This window comes from Pseudophryne corroboree, chromosome 6 (assembly GCF_028390025.1).
Source record: "Pseudophryne corroboree isolate aPseCor3 chromosome 6, aPseCor3.hap2, whole genome shotgun sequence".
NCBI classification, from domain to species: Eukaryota; Metazoa; Chordata; class Amphibia; order Anura; family Myobatrachidae; genus Pseudophryne; species Pseudophryne corroboree.
Window position 1 is genome coordinate 566,670,848 of NC_086449.1, and position 10,901 is coordinate 566,681,748.

At 41.7% G+C, this 10,901-nt stretch overlaps 1 pseudogene; it reads right to left on the reverse strand.

The window, feature by feature from the left end:
- Positions 1–3,114: 3,114 nt before the first annotated feature.
- On the reverse strand, positions 3,115–3,233 carry LOC134939108 (5S ribosomal RNA; annotated as a pseudogene).
- Positions 3,234–10,901: the final 7,668 nt, after the last annotated feature.

Consider the following 10,901-nt stretch of genomic DNA (forward strand, 5'->3'; position numbering starts at 1 on the left):
GAGCACATGGGAAAGTCAGGAAAGAAGAAAGCGGAGTGTCTCATTTGCTCCAGGGAAGCCTTTAGATTAGGCACAAAGACCGAAAGGATGTCCCTGAGGGCTTATTTGCCTGATGGCAGCAATGCAGCCAGTAGGCAGAGATCATTTATTGTGCAAATGATTTATATGTGCAATTTAAGGTCTGGCAGGACATATCTTATAGTGGTGGATTTTATTTTGACATGGTAAACATAACAATGTTCAACGGTCACATTTGGTGTAAATAATGCAGCAGAGATAAATAGGAAGTGAGACTGACAATACTTTTTAAGCATTACATTTGCATCTCATTTATAGCCAAGTATATAAAAATGAGAAATATAGCACATTAAAGTGAAATAATGCTATATCCTTATGTAATTACCCTGGGATTAGTACTATGTATTATAGAAACTATGGGATCTAGCTCACAATTCTTCTCAACTTCAAACAACAACGTTTTTGGTGTAATTGGGAATGGAAATGCATGACAAATAAAATAAAATGATGGCCTCTAAAGCACGGGGACTTGTTCTATTTAATAGAGATCTTTCCAAAATCACAATAAGATCTCCTTTAAAAAGTTTAAATGTGGATATCAAAGGCCAAAATACACAATTACTTAAATAACAGAAATTACATTAGACCAAATAATGAATCCGAAACCTAAGTATGTTACATATATTATAACTGCAGTGGCTGAGATGCTAAAGGGTTTATTTTGGTTGTTTTCAATCCACATAATGAGAAACAGTTGCTTGCCAATAAGTCAGTGCATTGTATTCACAGAGTACTTCTCTACCTCATCTCATTTTCCCCAGAATAATGACAGGAAACCTCAAGTATCCCATTTGCTGGCAAAATGGATGAGAGGACCCTTCCTACTTCCTCTTTTGACGCAAAACTGGTTTTGTGTTATCTAAAAAATGCCCATTTGACCCTGTGATTCCCCGCATTCTTACATATTACTTCTATTTAAGCCTTTATCAAACTCTAATAATGTTTGTTGCATGAGGTTAGACAATGTTTGTGCAAAGTCCGAAACTGTGTGATAGATATACTGTATATCTGTATATAATACAACACTAGGCAAATGTATGTGCAAAACAGATTTTATTTGTTTTTGCTTATGTCCCTATGTCTGTTATTAATGTTGTGCTGATTTTGGGGGTCAATCCGAGTTGTTCGCTCGTTGCCGATTTTTGCTATGCTGCGATTTGTTGCAAACTGTGCATGCGCAAGGAACTCAGGGCGCATGCGCTTAGTTATTTAACTAAAAACTTAGCAGATTTGCTGTGGATTCTGCAACGCTTTTCAGTCGCACTGCTGATCGGTGAATGATTGACAGGAAAGGGGCATTTCTGGGTGGTAACTCAGCGTTTTCCCAGCATTTGCAAAAAAACGCAGGCATGTCAGGGAAAAACGCGGGATTGTCTGGAGGAACGGGGGAGTGACTGGCCGAACGCAGGGCGTGTTTGTGACGTCAAACCAGGAACTAAACGGACTGAGCTGATCGCAATCTGTGAGTAGGTCTGGAGCTACTCAGAAACTGGAAAGAATTATTTAGTAGCAATTCTGCTAATCTTTCGTTCGCTTTTCTGCTAAGCTAAGATACACTCCCAGAGGGCGGTGGCCTAGCGTGTGCAATGCTGCTAAAAGCAGCTAGCAAGCGAACAACTCAGAATGAGGGCCTTTATGTTGTTTTCAGTAATGTCTTTCTGTCTGCTATGTTTAGTATGGGTGCTGTTTCTGTTCTTAATCAAGATGTTTCCATTGTCTGGAGCCACGGGAGCGGTTTCCATCCTGGGTGAATGTGTTCATTGTCAGTTTTCTGTAAATTTGTCTTTAGAAACTAGTGATGATGAAAACATTCATTTGCCAGTATGGGATCTTGCAGACACCACTGAGATATGCAGATATATATATATATATATATATATATATAGTAAAAACAAAGATTAATACTGCGCCACGTGTGATATACCAGATATGTTGTATAAAAAGGCAAACTTATATGACACTCCCCTATGCTGCTAATGGGGCGTCAGCTGAATCCCTCAATACATATAGGGGTGGTGATTCCCTGAAAAAAATGTAGGAAAAGGGGGGATGAGGGATGTATAGCGACTACGGTGTCTATTGATAAAGTATAAAATTGCCAATTATATTAAAAAAATTTTATTTAACATAAAAGTTTACATAAAAGAGACACATAAAAATGGGACAATAATACGTACACAGCTGAACTAAAAGCACTTAAATGAACATATAAAACTACAATAAGAACAAGTAAAAGAGATTTTCCTTATCTTAGATGAGGTAGGTACAGGTTACTAACGCGTTTCGTCTCATAAGACTTCTTCAAGGGGTAGGGACAGAATGAACCTGCAAGTCTATTTATAGCCATATTGCTTGGTGGGAGGGTTGTGACATCACAGGGAGTCATGTGATTCAATTATATACTAAATGCTTCTAATCTATATGCAGGTGCAGTCTAATTGGAACCAGGTTTCTGGGAGCTACTTATACATTAAAAACGAGTGTGTTGTAAGGTTTAAAGGTACTTAAAAAACAACATAAGCAGTTTCAAAGGTATAATTGCGGTGCTTCCGCCACACTTCCAGTGGTGGAGGACGCGGTTCGTCATTTCCGCCCCACTTCCGGTTGCGTCTGCGCATGCGCCCGCGGCGGCTCCGGGTTACCATACAATCCTCTATATGAGTGTCCAATGGATGCTCCCGGCGGCTGTGACATTTTTATAAATATTTGGTATGATCAATGTAACAATAAATTGAAAGTGCAAGTGCTGTTTATATTTTATAAGTGACTCAGGACTATTATATTTATTAATAAATAAAGTGCTGGGCTTGTCTTAACTTTAAAAGGTGCTCGTGCTTATAAATAATAATGTATATTTATTTATATAGTGAGTGTGATTAAAAAGTGAGGTGATTGTATCAACCATTGCTTATATGCACCCCTGTGCTGATTACTCCTAATTTAAAAACTTTATTTTGAATATAGTGTTCAGTGTTCTATCTATGAGTTTATATTGCACGGAGTGTACACCTTTCTCAGGCCACTATCTGTTCTCCTGCTATACAGTACCTGATCTTCCCAGATGGTCCCCCTTGCTGGTACTGATCAGGCCCAACGCTGCTTGGCTTCCAAGATCGGGCGTGTTTGGGCATTTCCAGCGTGGTGTGACTGTAACGACGTTGTGCCTTCTGGGTTACTACTCCAACCCTTAGTATTAGAGGTGAATTTATCTTTTTGCTACAGTGTTTTATTAGTTGTGAAATGGTGAGCATTAATTAACTAGAACCGAGCGGAAGGGGGGGGGGATGCAAGGAGGGTGGGGGGGGGGGGGGGTAGACACCAGGGCAGATTCACTTAATGAGGGGAGGGGGGGGTTTGGAAGGAATAGGGGGGAGTGTCAGTGAGAGGCAGAAAAGGTTTTTGTACCGTATTTCATAAAAAGGGATATGTGTATATGATGAACTTCTAGAAAATGGCCACCGCAGCATGAAGTTATATGGACACAATCCCACCCAATATGGCCGCCGAGCTAGAGACACAATGAAGCAGAGTCCCCCCCCCCCCCCGATTACAGCCGCCGGGAGTATCCAATGGACACTCATATAGAGGATTGCATGGTAACCCTGAGCCGCCGCGGGCGCATGCGCAGACGCAACCGGAAGTGGGGCGGAAATGACGAACCGCATCCTCCACCACCAGAAGTGTGGCGGAAGCACCGCAATTATACCTTTGAAACTGCTTATGTTGTGTTTTTAAGTACCTTTAAACCTTACAACACACTCGTTTCTAATGTATAAGTAGCTCCCAGAAACCTGGTTCCAATTAGACTGCACCTGCAAATAGATTAGAAGCATTTAGTATATAATTGAATAACATGACTCCCTGTGATGTCACAACCCTCCCACCAAGCAATATGGCTATAAATAGACTTGCAGGTTCATTCTGTCCCTACTCCTTGAAGAAGTCTTATGAGACGAAACGCGTTGAAAACCTGTACCTACCTCATCTAAGATAAGGAAAATCTCTTTTACTTGTTCTTAATGTAGTTTTATATGTTCATTTAAGTGCTTTTAGTTCAGCTGTGTATGTATTGTTGTCCCATTTTTATGTGTCTCTTTTATGTAAACTTTTATGTTAAATAAATAATTTTTATTATAATTGGCAATTTTATACTTTATCAATAGACACCGTGGTCGCTATACATCCCTCATCCCCCCTTTTCCTCATACATATATATATATATATATATATATACACACATCAGCTGTTGGCGGCACTCACAGCTCCATGTAAAATCATGACTCAACGCAGGCAAATGTACATCAACGTTTCAACGTCTGTATTTAGACATTTTCATCAGGTTAAAGACTTACACAAACAAGCTTACTTAAGTACCCCTGCAGACCGTCCGTGCCGCCCACCGTCCGCCGAACCTGCTCAGCCAAATAACGTCATCACGGGTCGCTGGGTCGTGGCGTCACGGAAAATCTTACACCTATTAGGTGATTAGAACATGTACATAAAACACCCCACATAAATTCATATAGTGTGTTACAAAAATAAGTAACATAATAACGGGCTAACAAACAAGTGACTGTTGGTCACAATGGATACATTGTATCAAGGCATCTATACACCTGTTATATTGAAAAGGCTGTAACCGCACCGCTGCTAGCAGCATAAATTGTTACATCAGATGTTCAAAAAGTTTGAAACAAGCATCTGTCAAATGACAATTCTAATAATGCTAGGTAATGTTGTCACAACAATGCTGACATGGCCTGATGTGTGCAATCTCATATATCCATAAAATAATTGTAATACTGAGACTTCAGATGGCTCTAAGTCAATTATCAATAAAGCACAAGCAACTATCTGTCATCAAAACCTTGTATTTATGGAGTCTCACAGAAAGCATGATAGACCTGTCTGCTCGTTAAGACCCCTTGGTGATAGGGTATCCAATAGAAAGATCCATTTAGCCTCTGCTTTCAATAAACACAGTCCCCGATTACCTCCGCATATTAGAGGGGGAATATGGTCAATAATACGATGTTTTAGGACTGTCAAAGTATGTATGGCATTTAAAAAATGGCGGTTGACGGGCTGGTCACTATGTCCTGTCGCCAATGCTGCCCCAATTGATGTTCTGTGACCCACCATCCTCTCCTTGAAAGTACACTCAGTCTTCCCAACATAGTGTAAGCCACATGGGCAACTTAAGAGATAAACCACAAATTTTGTAGAGCAGGTAACATGATGTCTAATCTTAAATCGTTTTCCACTTAATAAAACTGTCCCCTGCCAACAGGTGGCTACAAGAGGTACACCCGAGGCAAAGGAAGCAACCTGGTTTGCATATACTTAAGAAAAAACCTTGGGAAGATTACTTAATTGGGGGAAACATAATATTAGTTTTGACCAAATGGTCTTGAATATTCTTGTAAGCTGCCATGAGCCTCGTCCCGGACAAAGATGAAAGGTGTTTGATTGCTCAATGGGCCAAAATTGTTTGCTAATACGCTTTATGTTATGACTTTAGGTATTACATTTATTAACCCACATCAATCTATCCGCTTCTGGTTTTTTTTTTCAGGACTCTTAAGCGTCACTGAGTGTAGAATTCTCAGTACTTTTTGTTTTAATGTTACAAGTTCCCCTAATGGATACCCCCAGGCACTAAACTTCGTGATCATATTATCCAATGTTGCTTAAATTTTAGAGTCATCACTCACAATGCGTCGTGCTCTGAGCATCTGTGAGTATGGAAATCCCTCCCTTTAATAGATTCAATACTACACATCTGGATACGGAAACATCCATGGAGGGTACAGCATCCGCTAGTGGTAACGAATATCAGGATTCGATCCCAGGTCGCCCCCCTTTAGGGGTGCGCCCCAAAGCCCAACTTGCCGACCCTGAAGGCACTACACGAGGCGAGGAGGCCAGGGGCAAAGGGCAAAACACAAAACATCGTCCGTACACCAAACGGAAATGATTTTCAACCTGTTGGATTGCATCTTTACACCTGTGGAAAATAAAATCTTGTTTTTGGGACTTAATTTCATCCCTATTACCAAACTAAATCCATTTGAATGGAGGGTTGAACAGTTTAAATTGGAAAGTCAGCTTAAAGTTACAGAATATTTCAACATACATCCTTCAATGTCCTCTCCTTCTACTACGATTCCTCCTTCTTTAAGGGCTAAATCAAAATTTGTCCCGACATCACACAATTCAGCAATTAAAGCTTATTGTACGATCATAGATCATCAGGTCCAAACCAGCAACAAACAACAATTTGATGGACATTCCAACCTGTCGAAACTTGAATGGGAGGCATTAATTTGATTGTCCAAGTATGACGATGTGGTAGTCCGTCTGGCGGACAAAGGAGGGCCATTATTGTCCAGAATACTGCTGATTATGTGAAATAATTGGATCGCCAACTTGCGGACATTGACACATATTCTAAATTACCATTAGATCCTACACATAAATACAAGGAGGAACTGGATTCTATTTTAAGGGAGGCTCTTGCCGATAACCGACTCTCGCAGTCGGCATTTGAAGCATTGTCTACCACCTTTCCTATTACACCTTTTCTTTGCTCCCTCCCAAAAATACACAAGTACAGCCAGATTCCGCCTGCACGACCCATCATATCCGCTAGAGGGTCCTTATACCAATGTGTATCTGTTTATCTAGATTACTTTTTGCAGTCTTGTGTTCAGGCTAGATCTACGTTTGAAAGACACTACATCATTATTGAATCAACTACTGGCTATTGATTTTGTTCCTTCAAATTGTATTCTGGCAACTATTGATGTGAGCAATTTATACACCTGTATCCCCTATGATCAGGGGTTACAGGCTGTAAGATCGCTTATTACCAATAATGTTCTATACACTGGGCCAGATATCGAATTGTTCATACAACTATTGAAACTAACTTTAGACCTAAATTTTCATGTATTTTAGATACACTGATGACTTATTGCTATTTTGGACAGGGCCCCGGGAGGATTTAGAGACCTTGCTCAATGAACACAATAATTCACCATCACCAGTGAAAATTTATGTATCAGCTTGATCCAGGGGCGGATTGGGAACAAAAAGCGGCCCTGGAAAAATTTGTACTAGTGGCCCCACATGGGTAAGGTCTAGCCACGGGCTATGGCAGCAGCACCCTCCCCCCAAGACTTTCCAGATAGTGGGCATGTCCAGCATCAAGGGGGAAGTTAAAAAGAAATAATATTAAATATTATGAGCACATTATACGATACACCTTCAGAATTTAGGACACTATATAATTCTTTAGAAAGATATATTTTCTTGCTTATTACACCAACCGTATCCCAATCACTATTCACTCAATCTTATATGTCAGCCAAGCAGGAAGACAGAGCATACACTAGATCATCTGCAATCACAGGCTAAGTGGCAAAGTAATTTTCATATATGCAAATTATTTTGCATCTTATTCATTATGTCTATAAAAAGGACCACATGTCCACAAACAAAACAGGCCCAACAGGTGCGCCGGCCCACCGGTAATATTCCCTGGGACCCTATGGCCAATCCGCCTCTGGCTTGATTACAATAGGGCTGACTTTTTGGATGTACATATTGAGGTTAACAACAATATAATCAGTACAAATTTATTTTCTAAACCTACGGATAGAAACAATATACTTCTCACCATCCCCTTCCGTTACGGAAGGGACTTCCATACTCACAGACGCTCAGAGCATGACACATTGTGAGTGATGAATCTAAAATTGAAGCAACTTTGGATAATATGATCATGAAGTTTAGTACCTGGGGGTATCCATTAGGGGAACTTGTAACATTAAAACAAAAAGTACTGAGCATTCCATGCTCAGTGACGCTTAGAAGTCCTGAACAAAAAACAGAAGCGGATAGATTGATCTGGGTTAATAAATGTAATACCCAAATCGTGTTACCTGCTCTACAAAATTTGTAGTTTATCTCTTAAGTTGCCCATGTGGCTTACATTATGTTGGAAAGACCGAGTGTACTTTCAAGGAGAGGATGGTGGGTCACAGAACATCAATTGGGGCAGCATTGGCGACAGGACATAGTGACCAGCCCGTCAACCGCCATTTTTTAAATGCCATACATACTTTGACAGTCCTAAAACATCGTATTATTGACCATATTCCCCCTCTAATATGCGGAGGTAATCGGAGACTGTGTTTATTGAAAGCAGAGGCTAAATGGATCTTTCTATTGGATACCCTATCACCAAGGGGTCTTAACGAGCAGACAGGTCTATCATGCTTTCTGTGAGACTCCATAAATACAAGGTTTTGATGACAGATATTTGCTTGCGCTTTATTGATAATTGACTTAGAGACATCTGAAGTCTCAGTATTACAATTATTTTATGGATATATGAGATTGCACACATCAGGCCATGTCAGCATTGTTGTGACAACATTACCTAGCATTATTAGAATTGTCATTTGACAGATGCTTGTTTCAAACTTTTTGAACATCTGATGTAACAATTTATGCTGCTAGCAGCGGTGCGGTTACAGCCTTTTCAATATAACAGGTGTATAGATGCCTTGATACAATGTATCCATTGTGACCAACAGTCACTTGTTTGTTAGCCCGTTATTATGTTACTTATTTTTGTAACACACTATATGAATTTATGTGGGGTGTTTTATGTACATGTTCTAATCACCTAATAGGTGTAAGATTTTCCGTGACGCCACGACCCAGCGACCCGTGATGATGTCATTTGGCTGAGCAGGTTCGGCAGACGATGGGCGGCACGGACGGTCTGCAGGGATACTTAGGTAAGCTTGTTTGTATAAGTCTTTGTCCTGATGAAAATGTCTAAATGCAGACGTTGAAACGTTGATGTACATTTGACTGCGTTGAGTCATCATTTTACACGGAGCTGTGAGTGCCGCCAACAGCTGATGTATTTATTTGGGAGCGACTATAGTTACCCATGGAGGGCACTGGCCTATTATAGAGTTTTTTAGAGCAATGGAAAGGAGTGCCGCTGACTGCTTTTTTTATCTATCTATCTATCTATCTATCTATCTATCTATCTATCTATCTATCTATCTATCTATCTATCTATCTATCTATCTATCGTGACACTAACATGATTGGACACATGATTGTAACTGCACACCTGAACTACTTTCAACTGTCACCAAAACTTCATCATATAGCCACAGCAGTATCACTCCACAACTGTAAATAGCAGAATCACTCACAGATGGGGCACCACAACCTTTTTGGTTGGGGAGGGGGGGCAAGATATAATTTCAGTTTGTCACTCCTAAATTGCTGAATGTTGTCCCCTCCAGGGCAGCTGGACTTACCCGACACACCACCTATCTTTATATATATATATATATACACACACACACACACACACACACACACACACACACACACACACACACACACACACACACACACACACACACGCATTTACGTAAAAACAGCATAGAGGACACTATGGGGAAAGCAGATAATAATGTATTAGAAGAAAAATATTAAGGGACCTATTTACTGTTTATTGAGGTTTAGACTCGTTAAATAGAATTTCTTATTGCCGATATATGGGCAATAAGAAATTAATTTCCACCAAGAATGACATCCAGGGTTACATACTCTGATAGAAACCCATCCCAGCAATGTGTAAACTAAAGTGATTGCATCAGGGATCACTTTACTTTATGCTGTGCATACGCGGTCATTAGACAGCACATGCACCACTGGCTGTTACCGGGGAGGGATCTGGACAATCCCTCTCCCAGTAAATACATTTTAAAGAGGAGGTGAGGGGGAAAGAGGTGAGGAACATATAAAGTGGGAGGTGAGAAGGGCACAGGGCTGGTCACAGAGAAGGGGCAGCCTGCAGTAACAAGCAATACACTCTAGAAGATGGAGCTGGGTGCAGATGGGATTAGTGCCCTGGAAGCAAGTGGAGAAGGGCTGTGGGGAGAGGAGGTGGAGCAGCCAGAAAGGGTATTTTCTCCGTCCTGACACTGCCCATATTAACTGTAGATTAGCAGCCGCACTGCACCCCACAGACCACTACTTTGACTGGCGCCTCTCAAATATATATATATTTTTGAGGGGGTCACGCTGCCCCCTTACCCCCCCCTGTTCCAGCATCTATGCTCACAGAGACTACTCACAGAGTAGCAACACATCCCTGCCTCACTGACAGCAGCATAGCACTGTCTCACAGCAGCACATCCCCGGCTCACTGACAGCAGCATAGCACTGTCTCACAGCAGCACATCCCTGCCTCACTGACAGCAGCATAGCACTGTCTCACAGCAGCACATCCCCGGCTCACTGACAGCAATACATCCCTGCATCAGTGACAGCAGCACATCCCTGCCTCACTGACAGCAGCATAGCACTGTCTCACAGCAGCACATCCCTGCCTCACTGACAGCAGCATAGCACTGTCTCACAGCAGCACATCCCCGGCTCACTGACAGCAATACATCCCTGCATCAGTGACAGCAGCACATCCCTGCCTCACTGACAGCAGCATAGCACTGTCTCACAGCAGCACATCCCCGGCTCACTGACAGCAATACATCCCTGCATCAGTGACAGCAGCACATCCCTGCCTCACTGACAGCAGCATAGCACTGTCTCACAGCAGCACATCCCCGGCTCACTGACAGCAGCATAGCACTGTCTCACAGCAGCACATCCCCGGCTCACTGACAGCAATACATCCCTGCATCAGTGACAGCAGCACATCCCTGCCTCACTGACAGCAGCATAGCACTGTCTCACAGCAGCACATCCCCGGCTCACTGACAGCA